This window comes from Xiphophorus couchianus, chromosome 2 (assembly GCF_001444195.1).
Source record: "Xiphophorus couchianus chromosome 2, X_couchianus-1.0, whole genome shotgun sequence".
NCBI classification, from domain to species: domain Eukaryota; kingdom Metazoa; phylum Chordata; class Actinopteri; order Cyprinodontiformes; family Poeciliidae; genus Xiphophorus; species Xiphophorus couchianus.
The window spans coordinates 19,573,271-19,594,844 of NC_040229.1; the positions used below are offsets into that span (position 1 = coordinate 19,573,271).

The 21,574-nt window shown below is 37.5% G+C and overlaps 1 protein-coding gene across 3 annotated transcripts in view; it reads left to right on the forward strand.

Moving 5' to 3' along the window:
• The window catches only part of ldlrad3 (low density lipoprotein receptor class A domain containing 3), a 100,574-nt gene that overhangs the window by 58,465 nt on the left and 20,535 nt on the right, over positions 1 to 21,574 (forward strand). The window lies entirely within an intron of this gene.

A 21,574-nucleotide genomic window follows, 5' to 3' on the forward strand; every position in this document is an offset into this window, starting at 1 on the left:
AGGTAGTAGATTGTTAAGTAGATTGCAGTAAAAACTCTGTATAAACTATAGATAAAATGATTAAATTTAGGAGGCACTGTTCACTAATATCTAATGTTCCCATCATTTGGATCCCCGTTACATCTTATAGGAAATGTATTATATGGTCTGCGTTTCCAAGTAATTACCATTACCTCAATGCAAGGAAAGATATATGTTGCTTTCATTTTACCCTTTTGTCCATGAAGAACTTTCTTCAATTTCCTGGCTCAACTCAAACACACACATATGGTAGTATACACTGATGGGTAAGATACCTGCTGCTATAGGTATTCATCCAATTGGCAGGGATCTCCATTTTCTTCTGGCATTAAAAAGCCCAGCTGTCGACTACTGTCAACACTTCAGCTGTACTTTCTGCCAGTAGTATAACCTTGACATACATATATCCACAAGCAGCCAAACGTGGAACTAAAAATCTTCCTCCTGCTCCGTCACGGTGAGGCTGTCAGGCTGATTACTGGTAGCTTGTAAATATGTTTTCAAAAAGAACAAAACAGAACATGTCTATAAGGTATCAGCAATCACAGCTAAAAATTTTACATTGTTAGTATTCAACTAGAGTGTGATAAAAATGCAAAAAAAAAAAATAATAATAATAGTTTCTGATAGATAAGATAGATATTGTGGCAATAATTGAACAAACAGTAATATTATGAAGCTTATAAGATATATAACAATGCATCCAGCACCATTTAAATTAGGTTTTACTTGCCCTAGCTAATAACTTTAAGAAATTCTTTTCTCCCTAATATTGGAGTTGTTCGGTTTCCTCTGCCTTTGAGGGAGAGAGACAACCAAAGTGAGTCAATGCCTCATTACTAGCCGATGCTTTTCACACTCCACAACTCAATACAGAGACGCAAAATGCTGAATGGAGCTTTATTGTGATGAAGGAGTATTGATCAGTATCTGTGTCCACTGCACTCCATTTCCTTATTTATAAGTGAAGAATGAAAACTGCAGCGTATTCTTCAGCTGCAAATCTTCGTACTGTAGCATCCAAAGGAACTGTTAGAAGCATTCCTTTCAGCAAACACTAAAGCTGTCCAGCTTTCTTCACAGCTACAAAGCTTTGAAGAAACCTTTATGTTACACAGGCAAAACAAAGCAAATAATCACACTATTGTCAATGCTTTACTATGCTCTGTAATAATGTGTTTTATTATTTCTTTGAAAAATTTACTCAAGTAGTTACTAAATTCTGCCGAGTTGATCAGACATTTTCAATTTTTGAAACATAATTTCTTTAGATGGCTGCGGTTCATACATGACGCACATTGCAGGTTCTGAATACAGTTATGTCACCCACATTTCAAAACATATCTAGCCACACAGAAACTTCTCTGCCTTCGAGCAGCTTTATTTCAAAATGTGCGCTAAGATGAGCCTTTGCCAGAATACGTAGTGTCATCTCCAAGGTGTTTTTTTTTTCACGTCATGCTGCAGCCACAAATGTTTTTGATTAGATTTTGCATGGCAGACAAACGCAAAGTAGCACATAATTTTAACCTAGAATAGGAAATGCTTAAGTGGAGGTTTGGGGTTTTGGAAGTGTGGTGTGCATTTTTGTTCAGCCCCTCCACTTCGACGTCCCAAAATAAAATTGAGTGCAACGTATTGGATTAATTAGTTACTACAGTTCACTTATGTATGATTTACTTCTCAAAGTATATACAACAATGCTATAAAGCTAAATGTGAAAAACTTAAAGGTGAATTTGTAGCATAGATGCCTAAATCTTTACATAACCAACAGAGTATTTTTCACGTGGTCTGTCATATTTATTTCATTGTATCAGATTTGTACTAGTGCAGATATGGGTGCTCTATTGTTACTGCAGTCCCTATCACCATGGATCTTAATATAGTCCTTGCGTGTGTCTGTGGAGCACAGGTGACCTAAATGTACTCCTGCATATTTTTGCAGCTGCCTTTGCAGACGGTGTTGAAAGGTTGTGAGTTTCATATTTTCATGGCCTTTAGAACACATCAGAGGAGCCCAATGTTTATTTCTCCTTATATAATTTGTTTCATCCACCACACTCTGTACTGTGGAGGAAGCGAGGGCATCGCTACAGTTTGCATTCAAACACTTGCCTCACATTCTGCTCTGACTTTGCCTCTTTCTATAATAAGCACAGACCTGCAGGTGACAGATAAGGCGTACAATATCCGCTCTAAGCCACCTGAGCATACCATCGCCCTAATTTTCGCCTCTGCCTCTCCTCCTCAGTCCAACCCTCCCTTTTCTTACTCATAATTACTTACTTCAGTGTCTGTAGCTTTGTTTCCACTGTTTGCAGCCTTTTTGTAGCTTGTAGCATGCTGATGGACACATTGCAGCTTTTCTTTATATTTGCTTATACGAATGGTGAAATGGTAAAATCTACATAAGCAGAATCTTATCTCCATCAGAACGGTTTGATTAATGCTGCAAGAAGAACCAGAGCTGCTGGCACTGGTTGTTCAATCTGAGAGCCAGCTGTTGATTTTTGAAATTTAACACAAACAATGGAAGTGCAAAGAGCACTATGCAGCTATTCAGATTTTTCTGTAAATGTGTTTGTGCAATCATCTCAAAGTGAGACGGAGGATGCGGGATGGGGCAACTGAAATGGATACGTGAGATAAAGAAATGGAAAGAGCGCCACAGGAACATAGCACAGTGAACCTGAGATGGAGTCACAAGGAAGCAATGAATAACAATGTGCAGGAAGATGGAGGTAAGCAAAAAGAGACAGGTGATTTGGCAGCAAAAAGCAGGGATTTGGATAGAAGTCTGTAAGGTATACCGATAAGCTGGAGAGGATGAGCGCTGCATCCATCGAGAGCCGAGCCTGAGGCCGGGTGGTTGTAGCTCCGGAAACAGACATGACATTAAAGCTAGTTTTGCAAAGCTGAGCTTCTCTTTGCTCCTCCCCATCCTTCCAGTCTGTTTACAGAAAAAGAACAAGACAGCCAATCTACACACCTTATAGAAGCAACTTGTGCTGGCGCTTGAGTGCATGAACTCATGCTGATGCAATCAGACAGACAGAGAATTCAGGTTTCTGTCAGTGATGTCTGCATATTTACTTGCAAAAAAACTATCTGAAGGTCATTCCACTGACAACTTTAAAGAACAAAAGTGATGAGCAGGGCTGCAGTGTACTTTAAAGAAGTCCCTTTAGACTGTTTTCAGCATCATAATTGATTTGAAATGCTCACATCAGCACCTCTCATTATGCATTAATTAAGTTGAAGAGACAAACAGAGCCTAATGTGGCGATGAGACTGTGATGGTAATTATGATCACATCTCCTTTTAGTTAAAGAAGCGGCAGTTTCATCCTGTTTTTGTTGACTGAAGCTTTGAAGAGAGAAACTATAGCAGTAATGGGAACTTTAAATGATGTGAGACTAAAAACAGAAAAGAAGGCCAAAGGATGATGTGAGGGCTTCAAAAGCTCCTTGGTGGTTTAAGGGGATTTTGATTTTGAAGACTTGGCATGCTTTCTATAGTTATAAACATCAAAAGGTTGTTTTGTTTTTATGTTTATTCATATCAAAAGTTTGTGAAGTTTATTTTTTTTAATGATGGACTGCTCCTTCCTGAATATCAGCAAGATTAATGCCATCATTTCTGCATACTTTGTGAAATCTCGACATTATATTTGCAAAAGTAGCTACAAAGCAAACAGGTTTTTTAGGAGACTCATATTTGTGTAGTTCAACATTAATTTAGCAAGCCAACAAGGTTTTCAAAAATTTTTCATGAAAGAGCCCGTCTTCAAATCTGCTAAAGACTCTTACGTCAGTCTAAAGAACCTTGCATCAGAACTGCTAGACTCCAAGTGTCTTAAATAGGAAAGAGCCTCTATTGGGTTCAGACAGTGTAATACCTTTTATTAAACAGTGGGGTAGCAGAGCGTTTAAAGATGTCAGATGATTATGTCAAGTACGTTTTCAACACCCACAACTCAGTCATTTTCAAGTGCATAATTTTGTTGCATTTATGGTCCCCTAAACTGCCCCTAACCTGAACCATTTCCCCCAACTCTACATAAAAGCTATGTTGATGAGATGATAAAATATTTCATGTTTATTTTTGTACTCACTGCCAAAACCTGGCAGAGAACCTGGAGAATTTTTCCTTTGCACATGCAGTAACTGAAACCAAAGTTGGAGATTAACCAGAAAAGGTTTCAGAACCTTACAGTGGTGTTTGGTCTTAAAGTGGTGTGGAAACTTTCAAGTATATAGAATGGGAGGTCATTCTTGACATGGTGGAAAAGAAACCTAACTAGAATCTAAGGCAAAAGTAAAGAACCAATTCACAGCAGGCCAAACCATGGATGATCCTTCCATAATAACTTTATGGATGTTGGCTTCTTTAAAAATAGTGGTCTGGATTAGATATTATTACACTCTGTGTCTGTTAGACTGTTGGCTACCTACCTGACATCTAACAGTAATTGGAGTATGATTAAAAACATTAACAAATGATAATAATACCCCAACTGTGATGAATTTCAGAAATATTAACCCAGTATCTAAACTTTAATGTCTACTATATATAATATCAAAATGTATCAAGCTTTTTTCCCCAAAGAACATGACTGCTGATAATTAAACCTGCCAGTTTCTTTTGTACATTTTGACGAGCCTCCGAGCTTGAATTATTTCTTTTCACAGTCCCTGTTTGGGGAATGCAGTCTATTCTAACAGTAACTAAAACACAGCATGGTAATTAACTTTCTTTTTGCTTGCCATAGGCCCAACCACCTCCTTATCCCTGCCAATAGCACAATACGCAGTTCTAACCTCTCATTTGTGTGGCAAGCATGCAGTCTGAGATGTCAAATCCCTCATTTTGAACTCCAAGGATACTCCCCTCCCACTGAGTAATCTCCAGCTTTCTGTTTGTTTTATCCTCCTTAGGCCATGTAAGAACTCTGCAATAGATTCTCCAGCAATCCATCTGCTGTTTTGCATAAGTACTGTGCATTTGACAACCTGTCTTCATGGCATTGCCATTTATGGGGTCAATAAACGACAGTAATTCAGAAAGGGACGTATACACAGTGGCATTCTGCTGACACCTAGCAGTAATTTTTGCCTCACCATTACACAGCTTGTAAACTAGACATTAATGTATAGTGTCAGTCTGATATATAAAGAACAAAGAATGTCACAGTGATTAAAAGTCCCTTCACCAGTATCCATTGCTGGTATCATTTTAGCTTGCTAATAGCTGCTCACACAACCACGTCCCCCCAATTGATTGTTGCTGTGGAAATAATGTAGGTGCTGCAGATTTAAATGACAAATTAATCCACGTGCAAGTGTTTGTGACGGAGATGTGTGTGACGCCTCGATGCTGATCTCCTCAAGCCCTTTGTCAGCAGCGCTCACAGAGAGCTGGCAGCAAGAGAACAGTGTAGGAGGAAGCGTGAAATAGTGTAGAGGAATATAATGGCAGGAGACTGAGGTGTGGGAGTGGAATGTAATAGTGCCAGTTTATCAGCGCCAACATACACTTGACAGGCACAAATAGAGGGGTGCTGGTGGTGAGGGGCTAGAGTTCTCATGTCACAGAGCTATGAACTTGAACTATGGAAAAGTTTGAGGTTTTTGCTTTAGGTGGTGTTATTTATTTCAGAAGGAAGAGCTGAGAGACTCTTGGTCTGAAAGTGAGGAAGGTCAAGCAGTTGGGAAAAATGTTTTTAGCTGCTGGTGGTGATGTTGGACTGTTGTTTCTGTGCAGATTTCTGTCTATTTGAATTCATACTGCGGAAGATATTGATTTTGCTTGTAGCTCAGCGTGAGTTTTTGTTAAGATGGCAGTAAATGCTGCAAGTTTAAAGATCCAGCACTATGAAAAAAGGGAGTGGTCTCTGCGCTTTGACTGGGGTTTTTATGTGCTTTTGTTTTATCTTCAGCTGTCTCTTCCCTCATCGCCTCAGCCACCAAGGCTAAGTGCTGGTCTTTTCAGAGTGGCTGTTTTTTTAAGGGCCTTGCAGCCATTGGCTGTGCCTGCTTGAGGGTCACTCTGGGGACCAGAGCCTGTGTGATTCATCCCTGTCCTTGAATCTGGACCAGTCAACCATACTTAAGGCTCCCTTTAAATTAACAACATTTTCCTCAAAACCTATCCTCCTCATATTGTCTCCATGGTGATCCTGGTCAAGTAGCGCCCAGTGCCCACTGACTAGCAGAGGAATTTCACTCTGAACAGTTGCAAGAATCTAAGTTGCAAAAGGGTTTATTTGTTCTGTTTAAAAGTTGGTTCAGTTTAAACACACAAAACAATAGTTTTCTAATAGTGCAACAAAATACAAGAATAAAATTATGAATAATTCTTACCACCAGCTTATGTAGATTGTAGATACACCTGATGAATGACCCAGACCAGCTATTATTATTACTATTATTGTTATTATTATTGGTTTGTTTACCTTCGAGTACCTTCAGAAAGAAGAAGGATGATGGGATCATCCAAAGAGTGGAGATAGACCAGAAGTGTTGCTCAGGAGTGCAGTGTGATGAAGTGTGGAAGTGGGCGTTAAGGATGATATGTATGCAGCAGAGCAGCTTACTAAACCTTCTCCGTGGCAGAACAGGTTATTTTTGAAAAATCTGGAACCCAAGGAGGATTATCAAAATTATTTTATTTTATACTCAGCTTACTGGGAATATGAGATTTAACTTTTGGAACAATAAGAAAAAAAATATTGCAAAGAAAAAAGTGTAGCTTATTCCATGAAAATGTTGAAATATATAGTGACAGCATCTTGTGAATTCTCCACCTACCAGATCTGCCGCTACAGAACTCAATTTGAAACAATCATCTCTGACAATGCAGTTGAAGGGAGCTGAGGTTCTTTCCCTGTATCCACGAGCTGTTTTATTCCTTTAAATACTACTGCATTTAAGTGCAAGGTTTTTGGTTTATACATATATGAGAAAATGTCCCTTTATTTTCCTTATAACATAGGTGTAGATTTGCTCTATAATGCTACACAGAGAGTATAATAAAAGTATTAATTGTCTATCTTTTTGCCACATTGCAGCCACAAATGCCAATGCAGTTTAATATTTTACTTTAGTGCTTTAGGTAGGCAAAAACATACTAGTGTGTTATTATGAAGCAAATATTCATCTACCTTTTCCCAGTTAGCCATAAAGAAAATCCAGCATAACCTCCACTCTTCAGAAGTAGCTTTGTGAGTAAGTACTCTCCAACTTTGTGTAATTTAAGATTTTATTATGTACTCGGCAGCCAAACGAAGGCCAGACCAGGTGTAGCTTCTATGAAGAGAAAAATAACTGAGAGAAAATAGAAACATTTTAACAGTTGAAATATTAAGCAAATAATTCATTATCTGCTTCCCTTTTTAGAAGAGAATGAAGAAAAATATAAAAAGAAAACATTGGAAGAAAGTCCTAAGAATTGCATTTTGCAACAAACCATGATACTTTAAACATTTGGAGGAAGGTGCTGTGGTCAGATGAGACTAAAATGAAAATCCTGGTCTACATGCAAAATGTTACGTGTGGGAAAAATCAACCATTTCTCATCCTTTCAAATTGAATAGAAGTTGGATGTTACTAAACAGAAGTTTGAAAGAGAACTTGTCAAATTGTTGAAGTGTAAGGTTAATGTACAGTCTCAGATATTATTGAAAGGCAAACAAATAAATAAAAAAAAATTTAACAATTTAATCTGTGAGAAATGATCTACTCATAGACCAGACCCAAATCAAACTTAATGTTTGGCCAGAACCCTTAATCACAGTTGATGTTGAGCTTTCTTGCAGAGAAATGCCTGTCTACATGTCAAAAGCAGGCAAAGACATTGTGTAATTGACTTGAAGATGACTGAAATTATTTAATACTTATCTGTCTCTGAACTGTGAGATGTGCATGTTAAAGCAAATGACCACATTTTGTTCTGAAGGATTTGTCTTGTGTGTTTAAAATGAGGGTCTGTTGCAATTCAAGTGGTAAAAACAATTGCTGTTTGTAAAGTGTAAAGTGAATAATTTCAAGGAAATGTTGAAACATATACTGACAGTACCTTGTGAATTTTCCTCCTGCCTGTCAGAGATGCTGCTGTAGCACAGAGTTTGAAACAATTATCTTTGACAATTTGGGTGCAGGAATCTGAAGCTTCTACTCTGTATCCATGAGTTGTTTCACTGATTATTAAAGATTAATTCAATAATATACTGCTTAAAATCATTAAGATTTTCCCCCGGATGTTCAGTTTAATTGTCTCAGGTGAAAACATTTTGATATCAAAAATCCACAGCTTGGATATGTTACTGTAATTGCTTTCTAACTTGATGGCCATTAAGAAACTAACAGGCTTTTTTAGAGACGTTGGCCACTTTTTTTTAGGTACACCTGTTCAATTGCTTGTTAGCACAGACAGCAAATCGACCAATCACATGGTACCAATTCACAGAGGTCCCTCTGTGAATTTATATAAATGGTTTAAAGATGACTTAGTATCATTTTACTATTGCAGAGTGTATCTAATCCTAATAAAGTGGCCTGTGACTTTAGTTCAAGTCTCATCTACTGACTGAGCCTGTATGGTATGTGATTATGAAGAAACAAAATACTTAATAGATTAAAAAATAAAAAAAACATGAGCGCAAAACACAAGCTCATTAGCTTAATGATCTGCAAAAAAGTATCAAATCAAACATGACCTCAGGTGATGCATTTCTCTCCTCCAACCACACTTTGCCTGATGGATTTGCACCTTGCTGACTCTGAAGATGTCTGACAGCAGAAGGTAACATATCACCATTTAAAATGTTTATCGCTTGAGTGAAGCCCCGTCCACATCTCCATCGGAATTATTTTAAGCATTCATAGCACATTTCACAGTGCACTTTAAATTTAGAAAATGTTGCTGTCTAGTTGGTCTTGGGCAGACTCCAGATGGCTCACGAAAGCATTATCTTCTTTATAAAATGTCCTATTAGAAAAAATAAAGAGCAAGTTGTGTTTTTGGCCACACCGACCCTTAGATTTGACAGTCCATTAGTCATTTTGTTAAAATCCCTAAAAGCTCAAAACTAATGGAAGACATATCTTCTTTGCAACAGTGCTTCTTTGCAAAAGTTCAAAGATGATTAATGAAGACCCTAATAAGTTCAGTGTGCTACAGAAGAAACATAAAAGTGAAATTTAATCACTCCTTATTTGTGCGTTTCCCCTTGAAATATTTTCATTAGGTTCCACATTATTTTTTCAATTCAACTGTTCCTTTTCAAAAGAGGAAGAAAATGCTGTTTCCACATTTTTAGTCTGCGTACGTTCTAGTTAAGTTCAGAGAAAAGTATGAAACCATAGCAAAAACGTTTTATGAATAGGACTTAATTGTGTTGCATGACTTTGATGGATGTTTTTTTGAAATTTGGACATAGTAATTTTCAAAGATAGTTAGGGGGTCCAGTTCTCAATTTAATTCCTGCCACGCTATTTTTACGACCGCATTATCTTTTTTTCCCAAGCATGTCTAATGCACCCATCCATATATTTTGTATGAAAGTCATTCAGCTGTTTTATGGCTCTTGCCTGCTGCAGTTACAGATGGGAAATCAGGATCTTATCTTGAGGGAGTTATATTGGAGAAAAGAATAGGATCCCTATGCAGCCTGGGAATAAGTGCAAAAAAAGTATGAAATTTGATGTGATTATTTTGATAAGTATGGAAAAAGAAAATGTTTGTATAAGTTCATCCATTCATTCATCCAACCAAAGTCAACGTTTTTATCTGTCTTTTAGAACTTCAAGAATATAAGCCTCAAAAAGTTTGGACATTTCCTGACAAAAATCTGAATGATATCAAAGACTAAAGAAGTGGAGATACCCTACTGGACACAAACAATTTAGTGTCTATATGTATAAAAAAGATAGAGTTACACTAAAAGACTGACATTTTAAATGCAACAGATGGTGGTTCTATGTGAAAAGTTGGTTCTTTAAAGCTTTGACAGAAGAGGTGTTCAAGGGGTATTAATACTTTTGAAAAACAATTGTGTTCTCACTGCAACAAATCAGCTGTCATGGTGCAAGGCCGTGTAGTTAAATTAGACTTTTTTCAATGTCTTGTATGAGCACTAGAGTTACTGGCATGTTAAAATAAGGGATAATAAATCTGCTTACTTTGTATTTTTAAAAATGCACCGATCTTGCTTGTTCTGCAAAGTGCTGCTTGTAGGAAATAAACATTGGTGGTCCTATAAGGCAAATGTGTCAAATCTGCAAATACTTTAAGCACATGTTTATCCCCATTTACTAAAGAAATCACATTGGACTGCCTTGCTGCACAGTCCCAAATCTTTTCATCTAAACTTGCCATATTTAGTATTTTGGTTGATAGCCTAGAGGGTTATGTTTTCAAAAACAGAGGATATTTTGAAAACTGGAAAACAGAAAGAGAGACAGAACAGAAGCATCTCAAAAGGAGTAGCCAGCAGCTAGTCTTATATCAGGAGACATCATCATATGAGTCAGCCTTCTGGTCTGACTCATGGGGTTAGAGATTTGGATTTAGATCACCTAAAATCTCCAAGAACTGAATATCACCCCATAATACTGCATTTATTTAATAGTCACTCTGACAGTAAACAATTCTGTGTTAATTACTAAGAGCCAGCATTATCTATTTGCAGCTATCAAGAGTGAATGGCGTGTCAGCTGGCGATGAGCTTTTCCTGCCAATAGTTTTAGTGGGCATTTTCATATTAGGCTATTGCCACAAAGGCATAGCTCCAAAAACTAAAAATCTCCAGCAATTACAAAAGGTGTCCTGTGATGTAATGGCATGAGTGTGGTTTAACAGGGTTAAACATTTATGTATGTGTCTGCCTTGAATGTATCCACCAAGGAGCTGCCAAATGAAGGGTAACTTAAATGGAACGAGAAAAGTGTAAGAGTGCCCTAGAGTGAGAAAAGAGAGATTGCATGCCAGAGAATGTGAGAAATTGATGTGTGAGAAGACAACATTGGAGGCAAGGAGGTAAAATATGAGCTAACAAAAAACGTAGTGTTAGTGTGAAGACAATGGAGCGGAAGGGGAAAGCAAAGCACGAGGGACATGGTGGTAAAAAATGAGAAAGCTGATTGAGATGAGAGATTAGGAAGGGAGGCAAAGCTAGATAGAAAAAGGCATTAAAGCTTCTGGGGGCACTGTATGTAGAGTCAGGGAATTAGAAGATAGACAAAGAAGTAAAGAAAAAAACAGCCATGTGAATAGAGTAAATGAGGACTGGGTCATAGAAGCTGGCAGAGGTAGAAACAAAGCACCAAGCTGAGCAGGGAGAGGAGCGGTAGGAAAATGATGAGAAAGTTAGCAGGAAACAAGGTACGCACGGAAACAGGAATAAGTAGACAGCAACCTGAGAGACAGGTGCAAAAGAAAAAATATGGGTAGAAGAGGGAGAAAAAGCATTTGGGGAAACAGGGAAGAACAAAGGAAAAGGATCCGGATCAGTGGTTTGAAGATGAGCCAGAGTGGAGAAGTGGGAATGAAACAAAGCAGGTTAGACAAAAGTGGTGTGAAGACACAGATGAAAACAACAAGCAACATAGAAGGTGAGGTATTTGAGTGATGACAGGATAATGCAATAGTAAAAAGCAAAAACATAAGTGTTGTGAAAAGACTTTTTTAAAAGGGTTCGTAGCTAAACACCAGACTGAAAAGAAGGCTAGATTAGACCCATTATCTAAGAGTGGTTCTATTTCTGCACTTCTGAGACTCTCTTATTTTCTTGTCAATCTCTTTTCTTTTTCGTCGTTGCTCATGTTCCATCAGCCTTCCATCTGTTTTTGTTAGCTTTGACATTTGTCTCTAATCTCAGGTCCTTTTCATGCTATTTCTTATTTTAAATTTTACCTCAACTGCCCCACTGTCTTAACTCCCCTCATCGTGGACGTTCTTGTCTTGCTGTGTTTACAGCTCATCCCCCAGTGGTTGGCTGCATACCCTGTGTTCAGATCAATTATTATAAACAGAAGGTGCTACACAATAATTTGCCATCCCTTCTAACACCTTTGCTTCCCCCATCACCCTTCTCACTTCCCCATTCAACTCTTTTATTATGTTTTAATTGTTAGAGGCGACCACACCTGTCATATACTCATTGAAACTATGCAGGGTTTTGATGAAGCTTGGGGACAGGAAGACAAAAGCTGAAATGGATTTAAGGAACAATATAGAAAGAGATTATTTTTTTTTGTTAGTTTATGTTTGCTGTCTCTTCTAAGCTGGTTTGTTTGATCGAGAGTGTGCAGAAAGCGAGGCCAAATTTGGCTTCAGGACAAATGTGTGTGCAAATTTGTGCATGCACACTTTGCATCTGGGGGAGTACAATCAGATTATGTGGTTGCAACCTAGATATACAGCCTTTAAAGCACAACAAGCCATAAATATTCTGGTATTGACATACACCTACATTCCACTCTATTAGTCATTGCCTCTGGTAGCAAGGAGTTTCTGCCGTTTTTTCTCCAAATCTTTCCAAATCCAGTGTCTCCATACTGATTGCTACATCCCTGTTTCTATGTGTCAGTGGATTTGGGATGGACATACTAATTATTAGGAGTGTTTGGTACAGTAATTATAAAGTAGGCCGTGGTGGTTAAATGACACCCCGTTAGTATTTAAGGGTTTAAGGTGTACCAAATAGAAACCCCACAAATCATTACCTCACTATCAGAAGCCTAAAGTGTTTATACAAGGCAAAATGGATCAGTGTTTTCATGGCGTTTACTCCTTCCTCTACCATCTGAATGCCACAGATTTATCACACTAGCCATAAGCCATGTTACCATCAACAGTTGGTGTATGTGCATTTTATTTTGAAGCATTGCATTAGAAAAGGTTGATAGAAATTTAGAAAATTCAAAAGAACTTCCTCAAATTTGCAAAAATGTTTTTATGCTTGTTTGAGGTAGTTTTTGGCTTTTCCAAAACAGAGTTAAATGGGAGATGAGAACACATTTGCAGGATAAGTTCTGACATAGCAAACATCCACCGGCCACTAGCAGCTTTAATATTTTAGTTATTATTTTTTGTAGATAAGAGAGAAGAAGACAGCTGCTTTTTATTGTTTACTTTCTCCTCTACAACTATTTGGTATTTAACTACAATAACTTTCAATGTTTTTACTTGTATTTCTTATTCAGTGTGTTCTCTGTTACTTGGGTAAGACTGTGCTGAATCTTTCAAGTATTTTCCACTCTTCTTGACATCACTAGTATTTTCTGATTTAAAACTGAGTATATTAAATGAGTTCTGAGTTCAAACTTGCAGCAGTGCACTATTATTCAAGTCTTATTCTTATACATAAGAAATTGATTTTGACTTCTGAGACAAACTCTCTCTTCTACAAATGTGCAACAAAAAACATGTTTTACATGTTTTTTGTTCTGTTCTATGCCATTCTATTCTCTACCATTATATTGTAGCTCAACTCATAAATTTCACCAGTTTTTCTTTGTGTCAGTTGTGTGTGTAAATATAGACAGAAAGACAGATATGTTTATCTAAAACTTTGCCTTTAGAAATATCAAACAACTTCAGAAACACCAGAAAAGTTTGGCAGTATGAGAATTTTATGGTTATATCACCCTTGAACTAGCCAATTTAATAATTTAATACTGATCATATTAAAATACTGCAATGTATTGCCCAACCGTCCAGCAGTTTTTCATGAACACTATATGTATTGGGAAACCTTCATTCCTTCACTATCTTTAAAAAACAAGCACCCCTGCTGTTTTTCTTCTTGCCTTCTTTTCATGGTCCATTCCACGGTTGTTGTTTCTTTCTTGCTAGTTTTTAACAGGAGCTATGGCATTGAACACTTCACACAGTCCTGTTTCCATGCAGATCTCTTATTAAATTGGACTGTAGATGTCAAACATTTTCAGACAGTGTGGGCCAATTCACCCTAATAAGGTTCAGATATTCTGCAAAACTGACATATGGTACTGCATTTCTCCTTCTGTCCTCAGGCAAATAGATAGATAGATAGATAGATAGATAGATAGATAGATAGATAGATAGATAGATAGATAGATAGATAGATAGATAGATAGATAGATAGATAGATAGATAGATAGATAGATAGATAGATAGATAGATAGCATTTATTGTCATTGAACAGAATTCAACGAAATTTCCATTGCAGCTCCCGTGCAAAAGGTCAAATATATACAGTATAAATAAGCAAACACACAATAATAATAATAACAATATATACAACTAAATTAACTAAAGGCACTCAACCACACCAAAGAAGTAGCAGCAGGTCCAATTATGGCAAAGTACAGATGATGTGACAGTGCAAAGTGCAGAACAATATGGCTGTGTGGGGGTGGGGGATATGTATGTGTGACTGCGAGGTTATGATATGTGTGGGAGGGGGGGGCGGCAGGGAGTAATGGCTCTAACGGCTGTGGGGAAGAAACTGTTTCTCAGTCTATTTGTTGTAGTCCGTATATTCCTGTACCGCTTGCCTGATGGCAGCGGCACAAACAGTCTGTGGCCCGGGTGGCTGGAATCCATCGCTATGGATCCAGCTCTCTTCTTGACCCGGTCTGTGTAAATGGAGTCCAGGTCTGGGAGGGGGCATCCCACAATGCCTTGTGCTGTTCTCACCACCCGTGTCAGTTGTTTCCTCTCCAGTGCTGTGCAGCTACCATACCACACAGTCATGTTGAGGCAGAGGATGCTCTCGATCATCGCCCTGTAAAAGTTCACGAGCAGCCGTGAGGAAAGTCCAGCCCGTCTCAGTTTCCTGAGGAAGAAGAGCCTTTGTTGTGCTTTCTTCACCAGGTGGGAGGTGTTTGTGTTCCAGGAAAAGTCAGATGTGATGTGGAGGCCCAGGAACTTGATGTTGTCCACACGTTCCACCACTTCTCCATCTATGAGAAGGGGAGTGTGAGCCGACCTCCTGGACCTTCTGTAATCCACAATGACCTCCTTGGTCTTCCCTGTGTTCAGCACCAAGTTGTTGGCTGAACACCACTGAGTGAGCTGCAGAATCTCCTCTCTGTAGTGGGTCTCGTTGTTGTCTGAAATGAGACCCACTACTGTTGTGTCGTCCGCGTACTTCACGACTGTGTTGGTGGGGTGGATGGCCACGCAGTCGTGTGTAAACAGGGTGAAGAGAGCTGGGCTGAGCACACAGCCCTGCAGCGTGCCTGTGTTGAGGACCAGTAGGGACGATGTTGAGCCACTTATTCTCACCACCTGAGGCCTGTTGGTGAGGAAGTCTCTGATCCAGTGGCACAGTGAAGCGGGCAGCCCCACCTCGAGTAGCTTCAGCACCAGCTTGTCTGGGATGACGGTATTAAATGCTGAGCTGAAGTCTACAAATAGCATCCTGACGTAGGTTGTTTGTGGTTGTTTGTAAGAACGGCATAGTCAAACAAAAGATAAAATCAAAACAAAAAAAATGTTTTGGCCACTTGCTGTTGTGCTAATGTTCTGCTGAAAAATTGATTTCAGTGACTGTTTTTCTCTTCAGTTTTTGAATTACTGTCAATAGGTGAATGATATGCTCCTTTGTGGTTTCTGCTTAGTGTTGTCAGACATGTTCATTTAAAGGCATTGCTTGATTGTAAAGGTTTTTTTTATAGTAATAATGCTTGAGAGTGTCAGTACATTCATGCTTTATCAATGCAGAAATGGCTTTTTCACATAAAAGGTTGATTTTATATAATACCAAACTTTCAAAGAAGTAATATATTCTATCCTTTTGCAGTGTTGATGTTGGGCAATTGATATGTTTGGCTCTTATCAGAGTAATTTATTTTGCTAATATAGTCAAAGATGGAAGAAATAGTTTTTCTGAAAAGGAAAACCATTTCCTTTTCAGATATTCCTTTTCAGCTTACACATAAATTGGGTAGAAAAAAAGAAGTGTACTATGTGGGTTTTTTAAAGTGAATCAGTTTGTGGGGGAACTTGGGAGTCAAAGATAAATTACAAATAGTTTCCGACAAGACATCACCATTAGTTACTCAAAGACACCAACTGATGCCTGCCAGCAACCAGTCATAATTTGTAGTGTCATTTAACTTCCTCAGTGTATAGATGGTGAGAAGCTGGAAGCTGAAATATTAATTAGACTGGCACCTGCTCTCTGCACCACAATCATATGTGTGGTCTGTCCCAGCTGTGGCTACTTGGTTGAGAGATTGTGTTTCTGTGTGTTATCTAATAAGGCCAAGCATGCCTGAGACTAGTCCTGATGGATGGCATCTTCGGCAAATGTGTGTTATTTCAAAAGCCCTAATTACAGAGATGAAACAAAAGTACGTGAGTGCAAGGATGAGGATTGATAACACTGATGCAGCTGTGTTTCGACAAATAAATCAGCTGTGTGTTATTTATATAGAGTAATCCATTAATGTGGAGGAAAAAAATCACTAGTGGTTCTTACTGTAAGAAAAATCCGCTGGTCTAAGAAAGTGAGGTAAATTGTTTGATATCTCTATGAAAAAATACATTCAATTTAGAGAAAAACAAGATTCCACTCATCAATTATTCGTCACATACAAAAATATTCCTGCTTAAGAGGGGGAGGAAATCCTTCCAATGGTAGATGGAGTCAGTTGCCTATGTGACAATTTCAGAAATAACTAATTTAGGGTTAATTAGTTAGTTAGTTCTGATCAGCATTGTTTGCAGCCCATCAGCAATCTGGATCATTTGAGAATAGATACTTGCTGACATTGAGTTCCATTCCAGTACTTCATTAAAATCAATGTCATGTCTATGACATGCTCTATATTAGGAAATTGGTTGTGCTACACTTTACTCATGCATTAATGCTGCTGAAGATGCTATCTCTCTTAAACAGTGACTCATTTTTTTCCAGGTTTCTGCTTATCGGCCTCAATTTGCTGCTCCAATGTGGGTTAACTGTCATTTGTTTCCAAATATGTATCTGATTCAACACAAACAATTGCAGACCTCAACAAACTTGTGTCATGTACCTACAGACAATGTTTTCATCTGAAGCAATTCAATTATAAGGTCCAGGTATTTGTATAACTCACTGATAATTTGGCTCAGGACATATTTAGGTGTGGTTATTCATTTTCATTTTCTGCAGTCAGATATGTAAACACAGCACCTTGTTTGTTGTTTCACTCAGGGTGTGCTGGAGATCTTTTAAGTCACGTAACACAGACAAGTACCTTAAGCAGCCAATGCAAACTCTCTTTCTCTGTCGAGGAATACTTTGAGTTTCAGAAAAAACCTCAATTTAATAGAACAGCAAAAATATTATATGTAACTGTTATGCAATCAGTCTACACCAAATGCATAGTTATTTTTATAACTGATGGCTTGACAACCCATAATTTACACAAACAAAAGCTCCTCTAAGAGGAAAGCAATCATTTTTAAACATGAGGCAAACTTGCTGGTTAACATTGACAAAGATTGTTCATGAGGCTCATTTTCCTACTCTTAAATCTTGTTTTTTATAACTTGAGTGCGTGTCCTTCTCTCTTGGGTGCACTTGGCAATATCGTACAGAAAGAAGTATTGGATTTGAGTTTTGTTAGAGATTCAATTACCAATCATGTAAATAAGGGCAATATAAGATTGGTACACCCCAAGTGACTCTAATGCTGGATTTTGATGATAGAGACATTATCAGAAGAAGAGGGAAAAGGAGAATTTGAACAATTGAGATATGACAACTATAAGGAAAAGAAGTGCAATCTGACTTAAAAAGCTTATAGAACAAAAATGGGACCTCCTTATGGACTAAAAGTTGAGGAGATGAACATCCAAATCTCTAAAAAGAACTGAAAACAAGATAATTTTAACTGGCAACTTGCTGTAAATGTGATTTGTAGCAGCAATAATCAACACATAAATGTTACTTGTCTAAATTAGAGCTTTGTGCAGCTCTCAGTGTTTGTAGGGTACTACTATGCTGTCCAGTCTGTCAATATAGAATGGAGTGTGCATGTGTTGGTATGCCTTTTGTGTAGCAGTGTCTGCGCTTTTCTCAGAGCCTTATTCTTTTCATCACTTCAACATGAAGGGGATGCAGAGTTGGAGAGAAAAGTACTACAAACACACATCCATTCAGTGGGTTTCAAAAAAGGGATTGAAAATAGCACAAAACTTCAAAGGAAGCAGGGAACCTTAAGTCACTGAATTCATGTCCATAAATCATATTCCCATCTATGTGCACAGAAATATAGACTCAGGTAAATCTTTAAATATTTTTTGACAAGAAGTTTTGTATCCTTCAGGTAATCATGGTAGCCATCATGCTAACATACATATGACAGAGTATGTTAGGAAGAAGTCATATGCCTACATACGTATGTCTTCTTCCTACATATTAATACACCTAAGTCAATATTTAAGATTATTGAATTCTGTAGATTGACACATTCATGTAAACTGAGATTCCCAAAGTCTACTCTGAAACTAGAAACACCATAATACAGCACTTCCCTCAGATAAAGCCCTCTATTTCCAGACATCTGATCTGTAAACTAACAGAGGTGCAGAAACCTTCATATCTAACACACTACAGTAAAGAAGTGGCTCACAGGAGATGTACTGACATTGTATTTGAATGAATATAAAAAAACTGCTGATACTTTAAAGAGAGTGAAAAAGGAGATGACTGAACAGGAAAGGAACCTTTATATTAAAAATGTGGGAATTACATAAAATGGTGCAATATAAAAATATATACATAACACATGTCTAATGAGTCTAGCCACAATCTTCAGTCTCAGTTAAAATATATACATCCTTAATGACAGATCCTCTGCAGCAATGTCAAAGTTGTATTTTTTGTTTTGTTGTTTTTTCTTATCACAGTGACCTTGCATTCCAGAAACCTAAACATTGGAATAATGAACACAATTAAATTCTTCATGATACAAGACTAAAACTGCTGTCATGCTAACTCATCTCTTTGTATCTAAAGACAGATTTCACATTAATGCACTTAATGTGAAGAAATTAAGTGCATTTTAAGAAATATGAAATAATGTGGGTTGCTTCTGATACAATCTCTTTATTGCATGTCTATTCAGATGAAGGGTGTCAAAAGTTCAGTTTTACTACTTTGTCAGGCAAAAGGGGTTATTTTTTGTCATGACATTGTTATTCCATTTTTGGAAGATTGTTTGTTTTGAGTATTTAAAAAATATATCTATCTAGCTAAAAGAAATGTAACAAACTTTAAGAGTATATTGTGTTACTGTTAATAATCCATTAAGACTGTGTTGGCTCTCACTGCTACAACCAGTTTTACCATGAGTTCTTTTAAATTGCTGAGGTCAGCTAAAACAGCCAATACTCTTAACTAACTTGGTAACTTATATGATTAATTCCCTTTTCCAACAATCAGAGTGATTAAACCATTTTCTGCTACACAAACTCTTGTGAAGCTATCTCATAGCTTCACAGATATAAGATTTTTTTTTTTTAAATCAAAACTAACCCGTTAGTGTTTGCTTTATGATCTGGGGATGAAAGTTAAATTCTCCAGACGCCATCTTTGAGTGCATGTTGAGTTCTGAGAGTTTTGATCACCACAAAGATTTGCTAAGCTTAGATATAGATGAACTAACATTATCAAGTCATTTGTCATTTTCAACATTTGTACTTTGCATATTGTATATGTTTTCACACTCACGCTACAGAACTGTTCACTATGTCCAAATATCTGTGTAAACCAGTAGCTGATCAAAATCATTTGGTTCCATATTAGGTGTATGAGAAGGCGAAGTTGAAATGTTTTGTTTAGGGCCCTGTATCTAATTGAAATGGAGATATGCTGGTGTTAATGGGGTATGGAAGATTCCTGAGACAGTAGCAAACTGCTTGTCTGCTACCAGAAAACCTGAGCCTGCACACTTTGACACTAGAATGTTTTAAATTTCAAAAAATGTTCCTCTTTAACATAAACCTTCAGTTGATGCTCTTGGAAGGACATCACCTCCTTATTTGTGTCGCATCAAATTTTTGTCAGATTAGTCTCATAGATTCCAGTGTTAACACATCAGTCTGGAAATTAGCAAAGTTTCATCAAACGGTTAATTGTTGACTCAAAAATACAAATATTTTTTCTTATTTACAAAACCTTGGATAACTAGAAAAGGTAGCCAGATATGTGAAATTGCATATAAATTCTAAGCAATAAATATGCATTTCTAAAGCATGTAAAATGCTTTTCTGCAAGTCATGCACCCTCTATAATGAAATATTACCAATTTGTGTTACAAACTAAATTTATCAGCATTTGTTGTAACTGAAGCTTTAGTTGTGATAAGGAATGCAAGACACTAGACAGGCAGATCAGTTTGTTTACTTAATTCATGCAGAAGTCAAGCTTTTACGTAAGTTGGACTCATCTTTCTCCAACAAATGGAAAAATAGGAATGTTTTCTCTGACATATTGTGGAACTCTGTTGCCATTTCTACTTAAAATTCCTGCCATTAAAAGGCTTTCTGGAAGCTTTTCAATGGCTTTCTGCTTTCTGCTGAGGAAGAAAAGCACTGGCAGGGGGCTAATGAGAGCTTCAACACAGCGCCTCATAAAAGAAAAAAGTGCTCCCACTCACGTCACTGTTGACAACGCGACTCACAAGAAGCTTGCAAGTCATACAGTCATAAAAGCACAACACTCTATTCCAGTCAGCATCAGTGCAATCCGTTCCAACTAACAGGCTTTTTTCCCTGTGTTGTGATAATATCTGTCTGACAAATCATACAAGTTTATTTTAGGATAGATTAGGACTGTATGTCTTTTCTTTTCTTTGTTGACAAGAGGAGACTTTCAGGCCATCTAGCTGATTGCCTCACCCAGTCATATGGCTGCATAACACTGGAGCCCCTCTAAGAAGAGATTATCAACTTCAAATGAAGATGGGTACCCTTACATCCTTGTTCCCAATTATAAAGGTTAAATTTACCCTGAACTTCTGGCTTCAATTTATCCAAGAAGCCCCAGGGTTTACAGTCATTTAATATACTTTATGTTATTAAGCAAAATTGATTTTTGCTTTAATCCTAACAAGATGTGTTAGTAAAGCATTTCCCTTCTGCGATATGCAGGATTTACTTTACTCTCTTAATGAAGTAGTGTTTGGAGGGATGTTTTGATGAAGTCTGTCACAGCCCGTGTCCTCAGCTCCCTCTGACCGGCATATTTGAGATGATTCTCTGCCTCAACACACCTAATATTAATTTATAGATAATTAGCAGGCTGAGGAGGTAATTCAGTTATTTGATGGGGTCCAAAAGTGGGTCCAAAAGAGCACAACTGAGAAATACTTTGAGTGACAGTGTTGTGGAGCAGTTTTTCACTAGTATTTTTGTCTTAAAATAACATTTTTTATTGTGTGCTTACAAGTTCAGGTATGTAAAAGGAAACTAAGATGAAATGTGATAATAACTGGATATTATGACAAATCTCTTGGGAGATGAGATTAAGCAAAAACAAATAACAGGTAATTAGTTTTAGATTATTGTTA